Source organism: Meriones unguiculatus, chromosome 1 (genome assembly GCF_030254825.1).
Source record: "Meriones unguiculatus strain TT.TT164.6M chromosome 1, Bangor_MerUng_6.1, whole genome shotgun sequence".
In the NCBI taxonomy this organism is placed as follows: domain Eukaryota; kingdom Metazoa; phylum Chordata; class Mammalia; order Rodentia; family Muridae; genus Meriones; species Meriones unguiculatus.
This window is the reverse complement of record NC_083349.1, coordinates 120,207,317-120,224,509: the sequence shown is the minus strand read 5'-3', so window position 1 is coordinate 120,224,509 and position 17,193 is coordinate 120,207,317. Positions and strand designations below refer to the sequence as shown.

At 37.9% G+C, this 17,193-nt stretch overlaps 1 pseudogene; it reads left to right on the top strand.

The window, feature by feature from the left end:
* Positions 1-9,023: 9,023 nt before the first annotated feature.
* On the top strand, positions 9,024-16,888 carry LOC110561454 (small ribosomal subunit protein eS10-like; annotated as a pseudogene).
* Positions 16,889-17,193: the final 305 nt, after the last annotated feature.

Genomic DNA, 17,193 nt, shown 5'->3' with positions numbered 1-17,193 from the left:
AAGCAGGTATTAATCGATCACATGTACTGAGACCTCACTGCCCTTTGGATACTGAGATTTAAGTATCTCAGCATCATCTGATTTTCTAAAATCAGGTAGGTTTAGTGTTCTTATTTTGCTATTTTATAAACTGGGATAGTGGAGCTAAGTGATTTAAAATAGAAGATAAAAAGATAACTAAATGACAAAGCCAATGTTAAACTTCTTAGCTACTACTAAAAAATCTGCTGGGGATTTTTTTTGTTGTCAAGGAATTCTGTACCAAACCTGAAGAAATACTTTCTTTCCTCCTCTTCTGTCTCCCTCTCTACTTTTTTCCATATCCAACTTCCTTTCCTCTGTAATACATTCTCACTGTTCACCTTCTGAGATTGTAATATAAAAGTTTTCGTGTATAAGTTTTGTCCAAAATTCCATCTATAATTGAAAGATAGGATGTGTGTAATTAGCGTGAAGTCGGTGGCACTCTTATTTTGAAAGTGATATCACAAGAAGTTGCCAAAAAAAACCTCCTTAACTAAATAAAATCAATATTTAATGTAAAATTTAGTACACACACAATCTACAAAGAAATAAACATCTCAGTTTTACAAGCAGGCAGCATATAAACCTGTATTTGCACGAATTTTCCTCCCGCTCATAGCTCTGCACATGAAAATGTGTGGTCACAGAAAAAAATTTTCAAAGAGTAGTTCTTAATTCGTTACTTCATTTTAAAAATACATATGAACGTTTTATCTGCTTGTATGTGCCTGATGCCCATGGAGGTTGGGAGAGGGTGTGTGATGCTCTAAAAAATGGAGTTATAGACAGCTAGGAAGCTGTCATGTCAATGCTGGGAACTAAGCAAGGGTCCTCTGTAAGAGCATCAAGCACTGTGAATTACTGAGCCATCTCTCTAGCCCTCTCTAGCCCAGTAGCTTTTACCTTTAATGTTTGGTAATGAGTCTAAAAGTTTTCCAGTGAAACTGTATCGACTTCCCCTTCAACCTCGCCAACTGCCTGTGCACTTCACACCCAGCTACATAAGGATATGTAGATTATAGAGCAGAAGGAAATTATACCAGGAAATGGAGCTCTTTAGCAACGAGTTCAGAACCTAAATCTTGGAAAAATCACAGAAATTTTCAGTTCCTAAATCACTGCCCAGAATAGATATGAAATTTTAGTAATAGTTTAATAGCAATTTTCAGCTAAATTTGAGATTCCAATTGTTTTGTCCCCTTAGCAGTTTGGATTTTTGTTTTATATTTTTACATATCTGCATTTATTCACACACATATATTACAGTAATAATTAAAGAAAACAAATGCCATGAATTATAGTTGAAACTAGAGGATGGGGGGAGGAGGCAGGAGAGAGATTTGGAGGGGAAAAAAGGGGAGAGAAATGATGCAATCATATTCTAATTAAATAAAATTTTGCCTTTATTAGTATAAAGACAACTTTCTTTAATTCATTAATCATTACTCCATTTCAGTAATTTTGAATTGAATTGATACAGACACTGACTATAACAGATACAAAATTGTACAATTCTTATTGCATCATTTATCCAGATTTTAAACACCATTTTCTTTCCTGGAATTAAGCATTGATAGAAATTTGTAAAATTCTCAAGTGTGTTTTATATTTTTTAATTGTAGCAACTATCTATAAGTAGGTGTGTTTGTATCCATCCAAAGATAAAAATTGTGCGACTGAAAATGAGATTCATTGGGTTTTCTTTTCTTCTTTTTAGGCTGGTATCTATCACACTCACAAGTACATCAGCCTCCTGAAAAGACCTAGATGAGCGAGAAGGATCTTGGATTTCGAGTGTGAGCAGCGTTATCACGTTGCTCTTGTACAGAATGTTGTAATTTGTAAACCAGATACTGAATGGAAGCTTTGGCTTTCTTCCTCTGTAGAATGATTTCTTCACCTTCCTTCTGCACAGTAGGTTTATCTGCAAACACTGTGACAAATACTTAATGTATGGACACATCGTTCTCTTATCTGCAGACAAGAACATCCTGTGCTGTCTCTCCCCTGCTGCAGTCCTGTCCCCACTCATATATGCGCCCAGAAACAGTTGCAAAAACCAAAACGGCAGTTCAGAGTCTCTCCGGTGCTTGCTTTGTATGAATATACTTTTTTTTTTCAACAATGTTATTTCTTCACACTAGTAATAAAGCCTCTAATGATTTTAATCCTAGGAGCCTCAGCAATATAATAGCCATAATTAGGACATGTTTCCTCAATACATCTTTTTAAGGGTCTTGTCAAAAAAAAAATGATACCCGGCATTCTTAAATAGAACTATAATAACTTTGGGGACCATTGTTTCAAGCAAGCCACAGGACACAAATTACCTTAGTTTCATGGGCCATTGGGAAGGGTTTTTTTTCTTTGAAATAAGACAAAACTGCTTTATTTCTAATCTAGTACACAAAAATATATACATCCAATAAAATATATAAAACCAACACTAGAGTTCATTTTTTAATCTATTTGTTTGTTTTTATTAATTACAACTTATTTACTTTGTATCCCAGCTGTAGCACCATCACTAGTTCCCTCCCAATCCCATCCTCCCTCCCTCTTCTCCTCCCATGCCTCTTCCCAAATCCACTGCTATGGGAGGCCCTCCTCCCCTTCCAACTAGAGTTCATTTTTTCCTAATAATGTTTGGAAGGACACAATCTATAATCTGGTTTATCTGCACAACTAGTAGAGAGTTGGATAACTACCCACAGTATTAGTGCTTCTCACACACACACACACACACACACACAAAATTATATTTGCTAGAGAGGATTATTATAAGTTAAGATAAATTATAGCATTCAAGGATTTAAACATCACTTATTAGCAGAACTCAATTTTATGTCCTTCTATTCAAAAAGTACAATAGAATGGAACCAGATGTGCATGCTACATGATCCCCAACTGATCCCCAATTGAGTCCTGCCTAAAATATTCTCCTAGTCACTTCTTTTGGAGGAAGTTCTGGACAAGAGTTGACTACTAATTTTGAATGCAAAATGTCACTAGAAGTGGGGGCAGGAGAAGAGCGGGAAACTAGCAACAAAAAAGGTGTAGATAATGTAATGCCATTTTCAGCAGAGATAACAATTATACTAGAACTTGTAGACAGACCATCTTGTGAAGGTGGAAATACACGATTATGACAAACACCTACAAGTCTGGATTTCCCTGAGGATGCAAAAGATCTGTGACCTCACTGCCATACTTAGTTTTCCCTTAGCAAAAGAAATTACTTCCTTCAGCAGCAAATATGAGTTCTTAGTGATAAATCTCTCTGAATATCTTTGTCAGGCTATTCAGTAGGGCATGATGCTATCTTCCTAGCTGTGACTTTAGTATTCCTTGAAATGAAACTCACTTAGAAAGGGCCTATACATGATTCAGTACAACTGAAATTAGACTGGAGCAGGCAATGGTGGGTGAAGCATTCCAGCATCCAGAGAGGACCTTGCCATCAGTTGACTCAACATGACAGTAACCTGTAAAATAGAAGAAGTCCATGCTATGCTGTGCCTTAATGGGAACCTCTCAAATTTCCCAGTTGCCCCTCAATTTTAAATGTTTTGTATGTCACTGTGTGGAATGAACACCCTATGGGCCAAGTGATGAGGATATCATTTTGGACTTTGATAGTAGCAACTCGGATTGTTTTTATCCTTAAACTTTGCAATGATTTTCTTTGCTCCCCAACATAATTTTAGTAAATTAACATTCCAAGAACAAATTAATGATGCTGCAAATGCATATTATGTGGCCCCAACATAACTCCGGTTGTGTCACTCCCACATCACAGGTGAACAAGTTAAATCCCAAGTGTGAGGAGACCTACCAGAAGCAGAGCTTTAAAAAATGACAGAAATACACTAAGCGTGTAGCCTGTGGAATTCTAGAGCCGAGGGCTTGTTTGTGGCACACAGCACTGTCTAACACAACACACACCAGGTCATGGCACAGTTAATCAATCCATAGAATGAAAATGCTCTACACCTGAATTAGAAACAAAAATCAACAAAGAATTCATCAGTTGAAAGGGGTTGCTCAGTACCAAGGCTTGGCTGTGGAGTGTCTCCCTGCCTGGACTATGCAGTAAAGACTTGATCTGCTGTGCAAAGCAGTGTTCAGAGGTGGTAATGTGGAAGAAGGGGTTGAACCAGCACTGAAACATGAGAGAAGCTGCAACTGTGGAAGACTGTGCCTTATTCTAGCTTCATTTCTGCCAATGTGATAAAATAAGTTGACAACAGACACCTTGCAGGAGAAACTGTTGTTTTGTCTTGTCGTTGTTCTTTGTTTTGGCTTACAATTCCAGTTTATAGTCCACCACTGTGGAAGTCAAGATAGGGACTTGTGTCACATCACATCCAGAAGCAGTGAGAGAAGAAATACATGTGAACTCCAAACTGAGCTTGCATTCTCTTTTCTTCCACACTTTAGGGCTCCAAACCAGGCTTTACAGATGAGTCTACCCACATCAGTTATGACAATCAAAACAACCCCTGTAGACATATCCACAGGCCAACCTGAGCTAAGAAACCCAGAGTGAGATCCTCTTTCTACATGAGTCAAGGACTCACTGTAAAAACATATTGAACAAGGGCATGAATGTTCTAAGAGGATGTATTTGTCCCTAGCCTATTCTTGTCTTTCTGTTAGCTTCTAAGGTGCTATGAAGTGAGATGTCTCTTTCAGCACACAGTCCTGCTGCTGTTGTGTTCTTCCCCACTTTTCCCCATGGTAGTGGATCCAGCTGACTATGGCTGACTCTGAGACCATGATCCAAAACTGATGCTATGCCTTTAGGTTATCCGTGCTTTGTATTTGCTACAGCAATATAAAGCACTGCCCAACACACTCAGTGACCCACAATCTCTGTAAATGGAATAGTTTTCAAACCAAGAATGTTCCTCAGGGAATACTTAGCAGACAGGCCTCAATACATGCATACTTCAGGGTTATCACAGACACGATAAATGCATATATACATGGATGGTCGCACGTGAATATAGAGACCTACTCAGACTGATATGAAAACTAAACGGATTTTTTTTCATTCCAACATCAGAAACAATAAGCATTTTTTATTATTTATGTATCACTGAGGTTCCCTTATTAGCATTCTTTATTTTCAAGTCTGTAATTGACTTTTAAAAATAATGAGATCTTTGCCACCTAACCATCAAAATGCATCTATCAAAAGAGAAAGTAATTTGCATATGGTGCAATTATATTTTGACAGGGAAATTACTACAGCATCATCCAAGTTTTGTGTAAACAGAACTTTCTTTTTCAATTAATAATAGTTCCATCTTAACTTGCTCCTTTGGATTCCTGCTGGAATGAAACAAGAGCTCCCACAAGGGAGTAGCATTTATTTCAGTCTGAGAATGAACAAATAGACTGAAATAAATGAGATCTAAATGATATTACAGCAGGATCCAAGCTCGCTTAAGTCTGTGTCTTTTTTCAGGTTAAACGCTTTGGAACATTGGCTTTCTTCATGCCCTCTGGAGTCACACATGGCTATGCTGCTTTGAGTGAAGCATTTCTATTGTATATTTATGATTTATGTTCTGCCTGCTTCCAAATAAGCTAGAGGCAGCTTGCCACAAGATGCAAGTGTAAATGTAGTATTAGCATCCAAGAGAGACGAAGATAGCAATGTAGATATAAAAAAAATGCCCACAGGAAAGTTAAAATGAAAATGAACAGAGAAAAGAAAATTTATGAAGAAAGCAGGTGATAGCTGTGTCAGGAACCAATTTGAAGTTTATTCAGGACTCCCCAACAGCCAAGATAAAAAAGGAAACAAAATTGATTACATAGCATCTTAGTCTCCCAGATGCTTTCCTGGAGAATTAATCATGCCCATTGCCAGCAGGCTGCCATCACCGACTGAGAGCCGGTTCGCAAAAAGGGGGAATTTAAAGTGTCAATCATGGCTTCAGTGTTATCTTAGGAAGTTAACAATACCAACCCCATGTCTGATCCTAGGAAAACCAAGAGAGTAATCACACTCAAATTCCCAAAATGATAATAATTGGACATGAAGAGTGTCCCCTTTTCTTATTTCTGTGGGGTGCTCTAAGGAAAATCATCTTGTTTCTATTATCACTTTCTTCATTTAAAAAAGGTGGGTTTATAACAACCCCACAGAGAGCAATTCCATGTTATCAGATGCTAGTTAGGACATTATGACCTGCAAAGTGTCATAGTTTTATTTCATCTATTTCTCATGTGTTTATAATGTACGCATACATGTGTGTACTCATGGTTGTATACAGCGAGAAGGCAGAGGAGGGCATCAGGTGTCATGATCTCTCAGTCTCCACTTTATTCTTTTGAAGCAGGTTCTCTCAATTAGTCTGGCACTACTAAGGTATCCAGCAAGCCCCAACAGCCCTGTCTCCATCCACTCACAGCACTGGGGTTATAGCAATCTGCCCAGCCAAATCTGTTTTTCTGGGTTTTTTTTTTCTGTTTGTTTGTTTTTTTTTTTACATAGGCACTGGAGATTTGAACTCAGGTCCTTTCACAGCCAACATCCTTTCTAATTGAGTCAACTCTATAGCTCTTCATATTTATTTTGGTCCCTGTTGTCGTTATTCATATAGTCACCAAAGGAGAACATCAGAATGGAGATTAACATACCACCATAACTGCTATGACCACCATTACCTGTTGAAGACAAATTGTTCAAAAACTTCTGATTTACTGTATGCCCCAGCACAGCTGAAGAAGCTAAAATACCAACAAATCCTGGCAGACAGCAGATGCCTTTGACACATAGATTTCTGGAAGGCACCTAGAGAGCTCTGATCAGCCCTGGCAAAAGATAAAGGAAAGCCAGAGAGCAAGTGCAGAACAGCTCTCAGTGTCCATCCCTACACTGTGGCCCTGGTATCTCCCTTACACTGCAACTTTCTCTCATGTGGTACCTACAATGCAATGGGCTGATACAAATTAGATTTAAGGTGGTAGTGGGACATTTCTTAATTTGTGGCTTAGTATCTCAACATCTCGGGAAGAGGCATATTTTAGTCATGTATTCTGTGTATAAGTTTGTAAACATCAAAGAGTATGAAAAACAAATATCCCAAAAATATCTAATAATAATGTGGATGATGTGCCATCAGGTACTACATTTGGTCATTTTAGGTCAATATATCATCTCATTTAATGGTCTCAAAGGCCCTCTCAGTGTTGTGGTGCCAATTTTATACACCATAAAACTAAGTCTGGAAGAGAGAATTGAAGCTTTAGTCTGCAGTTCATACGGTGAGGGGAGCTTTGGTGTATGTGCGCTATCTAATGTGCCGTTCCCAATTTATTTCATATCTAATAGCCCCAGGTTCTTGCTTCTAGAATTTATTAGACGTAGCATTTATTAGACATAGCTTTCTCTCATATCTCCTTCAAAGCTTGACTCACAATGTAACAAAACAAACTGTGGGATAAATAAATGAACACGTCAACACATCATTTTAAGGTTCAGGCAGCTAAAACTGCTTTTCCTTGATGATTAGACTTTATTTTAGTGTTGGACTACAGGAGCCATTAGGCCAATTATGAACACCTTTTCTGCACTGGGAACAGCTCATTTCAAATTGAAAGCAAAAGCATAAAATCATCTTCCAGAGGTCACCGAAAACACCCTTAATATATTCTAAAATGAAAGATAGCTTTGGAATTTCTGTAGCCACTTCACGATATTTGGCCCTTTGATCCTTGAAATATTTTAGCTCTATTTGATTCAAAGTGTGACGGAAAGCTTAAAAGAAAATGAATTGTGCCAATAAATATTTACTTTCATCTCGTTCTTGTATGCCCCTACAGCTGCTTCCCATAAACTGTTTTAAAGATGGAAATTAGTTGAGCAACTGAAAGAATTTGTGAATAGATAAGTAAAATAAAACATTTCTAAAGTACAATATAAATTCATCTGCTATATGGTACCTTACGTGAACTGCCTCTGAATGGTTTCAAACATTAGAAATGAATTTCAAGAAATTCAAATGCATAAGTAAAACTCCAAAAGATTCACTTGAAAGGAGTAGTAAAGCATTTCTTCTCCATATTGTTTGTGTAGAGAAAGTTGTTGGGTCGCTTTCAGTACCTTTCCCTATGGCTTCTCATTTTTGACAGGACATACCCAGATACAGACAGAGACAGAGACAGAGACAGAGACAGAGACAGAGACAGAGGGAGATGGACGAGGGAGAGAAACCATTTTTCCTTTGGTTTGCCCATATGCGGCTCACCTAGGAAGACATCTCGTTTCCAGACTGTTATACAAGCTGCTTTCCATCTCCTCTACTCTCAGGAGACACATACTGTTACACTGCTTTCATCTCACTCTATTGACTTCATTTACTTAACCTTAGCTAGGATCCCTGAAAGCAACTTCACTTTACTCATTCCTGAATTTCCTACTACTCGCTGAATGTCTGGTGAGTAACATGTTTTAATAAGTATTTATTCTATGGTTAATGAGAAACTGAACTGAGTACCTTCCCCGGTGACACATGATGGCAGTTGGATCTTGGTAGAGCATACTCAGTGGAATGCTTTCTGTTAAGGATTTGGCTTGATTCTGATTCTCAGCTTCTACCAGAATAGATATCTTGAGCCTGAAACAAAGCCAGTGAAAGGGTAAAGGATATTCTGGGCAGAAAAATAAAAGGCGAAAAAAACTAAGGGAAGGTAGTAGTAGGGGGAAAATATATCCTTGGAAGTGTAAAAAAGACCAATTAATCTGAACAATTAAAAAATTTCAGGAAAGATTTTAGAGAAAAAAAAAATAGAATTGGTTAAATGCTAGATTCCAGCACCATGATCACACTGGTACCATTCATTTGTGTCAATTTTTGTTTTTTATTATTCAGTTAATGACTAACAATATCAGGCCTCCTTAGTTTTCACTTTCACAAAGTGTTATGTGAAGATGTTCAGGAAAAAAATAAATAAACAGTAAATGCTTACCAAGATATGAAAGCATGCGCACAAACAAAACCCATGAAAGCAGAAAGAATGTGAATGCCTCAAGGAAGAGTTTTAGAGACTCCCAAATAGCTATTCCAGAACATATCAGCAAAGGGCAGAAAACAGAACTGAGGATAACTGAAACGGTCAGAGCAAATGTATTGGCCATGGAAGGAAAACTGATTTTCCAACAGCTTTGCTTGGCTAAGTGAGTTTCCCATGCAAGGCAGTTCTGTAGGGGTTGTGAACTGATGTTACTAAATTATGTATTCATAAATACATGTTTTATTCTCCTGCCTAGTATGTGAACTGAATTTAATGTCCTACCACAGTGTTTCCTCCTTGGATCTTGGATATATCCTAGTTTATGATCACTGCGCTCTCAGTATAATGACTTATCCAGGTATTTTTAAAGTTAACTTAATTATATTTCAACCATGGATCCTACTAACTGTCTAATGAAAGTCCCTCTGGAACATTACTATTACAGCCTAATCTTCCAGCCTTCAATTCTTTTGCATATACATGACTTACTACCCACGTTCAAAGTTTTAGCTGAGTTCTGCTTGAGTCGTGCCTTCCAGGGACACACTGTACTTCTGTTTCTCCCACTTATTAAATTATACAAGTATAATTTATAAATTAGCTATATCTTAAATGCTGCTCTTTCTAATTCTTCTAGGATATATTGTTCTCATCTTTCAATACCCAGCTCAAGCACAACAAAATATTTGTCCCTGGGAAGTTGCTGTGATGACCATCATGTTCCAAACATCCTGGATCTCATTGCATCCAGAGTATAAATGTACCTGTTTATAACACAGAACTTTTATATTTACATGAAGGTTTGTATAATGGTTTAAATGTCATCAGAATCACAAATGTGTACCTGGGACAGTAGGAACTATTTACACAGAGAGCACGCTTATATCTTTGATATTTCTTAATTGAAATTAATTGTGCTTATAAATTTTATGAAAAATAATATATTCCATGCAGAATTTACATTTTGGAAGAGATTTTTTATGTGTGTGTCTCTTCATTTAACATTTGTTAAACTCTTAATTGTTTGTACTTCTGTTTCTCCCACTTATTAACATTTTGCAAATGATTTGTGCATTTGTTTTATCTTTATTTTTTTTTCATATTTTATTAAGCACATATGGACAATTTTAAAAACTACTTCAAAATTAGTGTTGAATGGTCAATTAAGCAATTACTATTTCTTTTGAGAAAGTTTATACTTTAAAGCAAAAAATTATTTTCCAGATATAGCTTCAGCTCCACACTGAGAGTTTTAGGTACTATAACAATCATTATAACTATATATTTGTTTATGAAGTTTTTCTTTTTTTAAATTAAAATTAAACATAACATTTTTAGTTTCATTTTTCCAGGTTTATACATTTATATTTATTGCACCTATTATTTCTAATGTGGATAATATTTTAGTTTTGTCTTTTAAAAATTTACTTGGTTTGTCTGTTTGTTTGTTTACATGCGTGCTTTTCCTGCATGTATGTTTCTGTATCATATGTGATCCTCGTGCCTGAGGTCAGCAGAAATTGTTAAATTCCCTGGTATTGGAGTTTCATAGAGTTGTAAACCATCATGCAGGTGTCAGGAACAGTACCCAGGTCTTAACAGCTGAGACATTTTGTTTGTTATTATTTATTTGCCATAGAGGTTCCATCATATTTTAATATGTTGATACTAGGATTAAAGATATCCTAACATCTCATATGTACACAAACACAAACATACTTGTGTAAATGACTCTCTGTGTAGAAAAACATGCCGAACAAAAGAGTTTTTTATCTTAATAATTGTATAGAGTAGTTTTCTAAATTGTGGATACTTCACACTTACTTATGAAATATTTATAATGTTTTTCTAAACAGAAAAATAAATACATTCAGAGGCCGTCTCTTGTAGGCTCCTATAATGTTCCCTGTCTTCTACTGCTTCTGATGTATACCATGTTTGCCCTTCTGAATGATGATTGAGAATCTTCCCTAGGGTCCTCCTTGTTGTTTATCTTCTTTAGAAGTATGGATTTAGTATGCTTATCCTATATTATATATCTAATAATCATTTATGAGTGAGTTTATACCATATGTGTCTTTCTGCTTCTGGGTTACCCCACTCAAAATGTTCTTTTTTAGTTCCCACCATTTCCCTGCAAATGTAATGATTTAATGATTTTGTTGTTTTTAATTGCTGACTAGTATTCCATTGTGTAAATATACCAAAATTTCTGTATCCATTCCTTTTCTGAGGGACATCTAGGTTGTTTCCAGATTCTGGATGTTACGAATAAAGCTGCTATAAATATGGTTGAACAAATGTCCTTGTTATATAGTTGAGCAAATTTTGGATATATGGCTATTGAAGTAGATGCTGAGACTCATAGCCAAACTTTACTCAGAATGCATGGAATTGTATGAAAGAAGTGGAGATAGAAAGACCTGAAGGGGACAGGAGCTCCAAAAGTAGACCAACAAAGCCAAAAAATACTGGGATCTAGGATCCTTGCAGAGACTGATACCTCAACGAAGGACCATGCATGGAGAGGACCTAAAACTCATGCTCAGATGTAGCCCATAGACTCAGTCTCCAAGTAGGCTCCCTAGTAAGGGGAGCAGAGGACTCTCTCTGGCATGAACTCAGGCAGGCTCTCTGATCATCTCCTCCTGGGGTGTGCAGCCTTACCAGGCCACACAGAGGAAGACAGGGCAGTGAGTCCTGATAAGACCAGATAGGCTAGGGTCAGATAGAAGGGAAGTCTTCCCGTATCAGTGGACTAGGGAAGGAGCATAGGGGAAGAAAAGAGGGAGGGGGGATTGGGAAGAGATGAGAGAGGGGGCTACAGCCAGAATACAGTGAATAGTTTGTAATAAATAATAATTATTAATAAACAAAGAAAAAAGAAAAAGAAATACGTATTTGCTGGCATGTTAATTCTGCTATCAAGTATTCACTGACCTACTTAAATATACCAGCCACAAAGCATAGGAGACCTAACATAAAGCCCGGGAGACATCAGTCTTAAGGTGATCACTTATCTTTTAAGACCATGGATTCCATACCCTCTGGGATTTGCTGTATAAAACATGAGTCCCTGGGTCTTATGCAGAAACAGGAAAATTCAGCAGTTTACCCTTCACAAAGGACTTACTCCCTTACTCACCCCACTCTATTGCCTTCCTCATGTGCTGAACATCTCCCCCCAAACTACTTGCATCCAAGAGTTCGTTTCAAACTAAGGTTGACATCACACATTTAAACATCAATGGAGAAATTATGTTTTACACTGCCTTAATTCCTCTCTTCTATAATCATATTGGTTGTTTTATATTAAATAATACACATAAAAATCTCACTCTACATGCAAATGCCTTGCTTTGTATAGGCTATTTTTAATACCTTCTGTAATAGCTTCCTCTTGTCTCAATTCAATTGCAATTTGCATGATTTTTGCAAAATTGTACTTTACATAACTAATTGTCTTTTCTTTCTCTTACATTTTACTTACTCATTTGCTTTGTGTGAGAGAGAGAAAATGAGTGAAACAGAGACAGAGAGAGTGCTTATGTGTGTGAACTAGGTGGTTGTATGCCACAGTGAACTTGTGGGGGTAAGAGAACCACTTTGTGTGTCTGTTTTCATCTTCTTCGCTGTTTGAAGAGTCCTCTGTTTCTGCCAATGCATACCAGGCCTGCTGCGACACAAGTTCCAAGAACTATCCTGCCTCTGCCTTCTACCAGATCAACAGATAAGCACTGGGTTTATATTAATTCAGTATCACAGTCAGGTTTTACTTTTTAATTAATTAATTTATTCACTCTACATCCCAATTGTAGTCCCTCCCCTCTTTTCCTCGCTCCCTCTCCTTCCTATTTTCCATCCCCTTCCCCTCAGAAAAGGGGTGTTCCCCCACCACCAACCTACTGTAGCATGTCAAGTCACATCAGGATTGAGCAAATCCTGTTCCTCAGCCCTGAGAGAGGAATATGGTCAAAAAGCATGCAACAGGGTCCTTGGTTGAGAGAGCCACCGCTCCCCTTCCTAGGGAACCCACATGAAGATGAAGCTGCCTATCAGGTACATATGTATGGTAGGCCTAGGTTCAGTCCATGAATAGTCCTTGGAAAATGCTTCAGTCTCCACAAGCCCTACTGGACACAGATTAGTTGCCTCTGTTAATCTTCTTGTGGAGTTTCTGTCCCCTACCAGGTCATTCTTTTCCCTTACTCTTCCACAGGCTCTCTGCATGCCAAACAATGTTTGGATGGGAGTCTCAGCATCTGTTTCTATCCATTGCTAGGTGAAGCCTCTCAGAAGACAGCTATGCTAGGCTTCCATCTGCAAGCATAGCAGAGTACAGTCAGGTTTTTTGAAGGTTCTAGGGATGGAAACTCAGGCCATGACATTCATGAGCAAGAGTCTACTCGCTGTGTTATTTCCCCAGCCTGAGTCATGCCTTTTTTTTTTCCTTGAAATTACTATGACTTGAATTCTCTTGATGTTGCTTTCCATTTGCTGGAAAGATCTTCAGTTTTGTTTTGTTTTTGTTTGTTTTGAGACAGGGCTTTCTCCTGTGTAGCGTTAACTGCCCTGGACTTGCTTTGTAGACCAGGTTGGCCTCAAACTCGCAGAGATCTGTCTGCTTCTGCCTCCAGGGTGCTGGGATTACAGACATAGGGTACTGGGCCCAGATCAAGATCTTCAGTTCTTTTGTGGTCTGAGAATGGTAGTTTAGCATGTGTCCAGCTACTTTTTGTCTCAGTGGGTTGGTGTCTGCCTTGGACAATGAGGTAGAAGGAAGAATACTAGCAAATAGCTGCCACAAACTGGGATGGTTGGTACAACCCATTTTTTTTTCTGCCTAATATACTTTTCTTTCTGATATTTACCTGTGAATTATAGATCCATTTCCCATTCCTAGCTCAGAGTTATTCCTCAGAGTAGATTTTTTTAATCAGTCTCACGAAATTCACCTCTTAATTGCCAGTGCTGACAACAGGTTTGATGAGAAAAATGAACATAATGAAAATGACTATGAGGAAATGAGCATATGCCAGTCATTTGTATGATTTTTGGACAATAAGGCATACTGTAATATGGAACATATCATCAACGATCTCTGCTACTTTGTATGGTTCACCAGGTCATATCATATTTCTATTTAAAAGTTTTATGTATACTTTTGATTCACACATTTCTCTCATTCTTTATGATGCCAAAATATCAGATCTGATCTGTTTGTGTCTTATCATGTTGTAATGCTTACCAAAGTTCACGGCCTAGTGTGCGCTTAATAAATTTAAATTAATTGTATTATCATATATGTGAATTAGTACAGAACACAACAACTGCTGAAATTGTTCTGGGTACTGAATAGAGCAAATTATATTTCTAAAATCCTATGTTGGTTGCTTCAAAGTTTATCCCAAAGACCACTAAGAAACCCCAAAAATTCAACGAGAGAACTCCTTCATCTGATAAACACCTTCAGCAAAGTGACTGGATACAAAATCAACTCAAAAAAATATCAGAAGCCCTCCTGTATACCAAAGACAAAAGGGCCGAGAAAGAAATCAGGGAAACAACAGCCTTCACAATAGCCACTAATAGCATAAAGTACCTTGTGGTGACTCTAACCAAGCAAGTGAAAGACCTGTTTGAAAAAAACTTCAAGTCCCTGAAGAAAGAAATTAAAGAAGATATCAGAAGATGGAAAGATCTCCCGTGCTCATGGATTGGTAGAATTAACATAGTGAAAATGCCATCCTACCATGAGCAATCTACAGATTCAATGCAATTCCCATCAAAATAGCAACACAATTCTTTACAGACCTTGAAAGAAAAATTCTCAACTTCATATGGAGAAACAAAATACCCAGAGTTGCTAAAATGATCCTGTACAAGAACAGATCATCTAGAGTTAGCTCCATCCTTGATCTCAAGCTATAATACAGAGCAATAGTAATAAAACCACATGGTATTGGCATATAAATAGAAAGGAGGATAATTGGAATCAAATAGAAAACACAGAAATAAACTCATATACCTATGAATACTTGATTTTTGACAAAGAACTCAAAACCATTCAATGGGGGTAAAAAGACAGCATCTTCAACAAGTGTTGCTGGTCCAACTGGATATCTACATGCAGAAAAATGAAAATAGATCCATATTTATCACCAAAGACCTTTGAAAACAACTGTTTGCAAATCACATTATAATTTACTTGGTAAACACCTGTGGTGTTGAAGGTCACACAGCAAAGAGGTGAAACATGGTCTAGGACTTTGAGAGGATTTTGTCAAAGGCCATTCACTCTCCAGGAACACCTACATGCAAGGATACACTTGCCAAAAGACCAGAAAGCTCATGTACCTTCATCAGTCTGGCAGCTTATAGGGGGAGTAGGTGGGTGATAGCAACGCCTTCTTGATGGTATTGTCAAGTCAGTAAAAGAAATTTTAGGTATATTATTATATATTAAATCTCTTTCTCAGTTTTGGGTGATTTTCAGGTGATTTGGAAAACATGCTTTTCCCCTTTGCTTTTTTGCTTCTTGTAGTGAAACATTTGAAAATCACTTTGGATGTATGAGAATCTTTTAAATGTTAGCAAGAACCTTTGGTTTATGCCAGCTTTTAAAAGAGTTCCTTGTATTGGTGAAGTCTGCACTCATAAATTCATTCCTTTAAAAATTTGCATGTGTTCAAAACAGCTACAACATTCATATTCTGTGGCATAAATCTATGCCCCAGCTTAACAAACCTCAACTTTCTTTACTGGTAAAAGCTTACAACCTATTTATGTTCTATCATCCTGGAAGAAATATCCCCTCTTTCCCCTAAAAGTCTGTGAATGTCAAATATTTTGAAATATTTTAGAGAAACAAAAAGAATGGTTTGAAAAAAAATTCTCCATTTTGTTCTTCAAAATAAAATGCCTCAATTCTTCCTCCCCTGGAAAATAATTGAATGCTCACTATATAAGTTCTGTTGCTCATGCCTGCTCCCTCAAGCTCTTTTCCTTTTCAGATAACATTTCAAGCACTTTTATTATCTCTTCAGTCTGAACATTGCAATCCCCTAGAGTGTGTTGTTTTGTCCTTAGTGGCAAATTGAGCATCCTTTTAAAAGACCACTTCTCATTGGAACGATAGCCAATACCTCAACAAATAAATGTCTCTTGTCTGTCATTAACATGCATTCATTGTGAAGATGACATTTTTAAATGGAATATGAAGTTCCCTGCCACCTATGTACCATCTGATATTCGAGAATAGTGAAGGAGTGTGAAATAGTTTGAGAAGTCAAAATGAGCCACACTCCGGTTCACTACTTCAACCACAAAACCCTCTTATTCTCATTTCTTTAACTAAGAAGAACCGGATTGCCATCTACGAACTCCTTTTCAAGGAGGGAGTGATGGTTGCCAAGAAAGATGACCATATGCCCAAACACCCAGAGCTGGCAGACGAGAATGTGCCCAACCTTCACGTAATGAAGGCCACGCAGTCTCTCAAGTCCCGGGGCTATGTGAAGGAGCAGTTTGCCTGGAGACATTTCTACCGGTACCTTACGAATGAGGGCGTCCAGTATCTCCGAGAGTACCTACACCTACCCTCCGAGATCGTGCCCACCACTCTGCGCCACAGCCGTCCTGAGGCTGGCAGGGCCCAAAGGTCCAGAGGGTGAGAGACCTGCAATATTCACAAGAGGGGAGGCAGACAGAGACACCTGCAGAAGGAGGGCTGTGCCCCCTGGCTGACAAGAAAGCCGAGGCTGGGGCTGGCTCAGCAGCGGAATTCCACTTTACAGGTGGCTCTGGCCGTGGCCGTGGTCAGCCATCTCACTGAAGTTGGAGATTGTGTTGTATTGAGTAAACTTTAAAGAAAAAAAAATTATTTGATGGGTATTCATGTGACAGCAGATTAGCTTCCTAAAATATATAGCCCGATCAGCCATTTGCAAACTGAGTCCCAAAACGACAAAGTGACTTAATTAGGATTCTGAAGTGTACACTGCAGAAGATACGGAATTACGGAAATGTGAACTGTTCTCTGGGAAGATTGGGAGGCTAGCATTTGGAATAAACAAGCACAGTAACCACAGTAATGTCACATTACTGAAATGGGTGTGGTGTAGTCCTCAATGCATACCA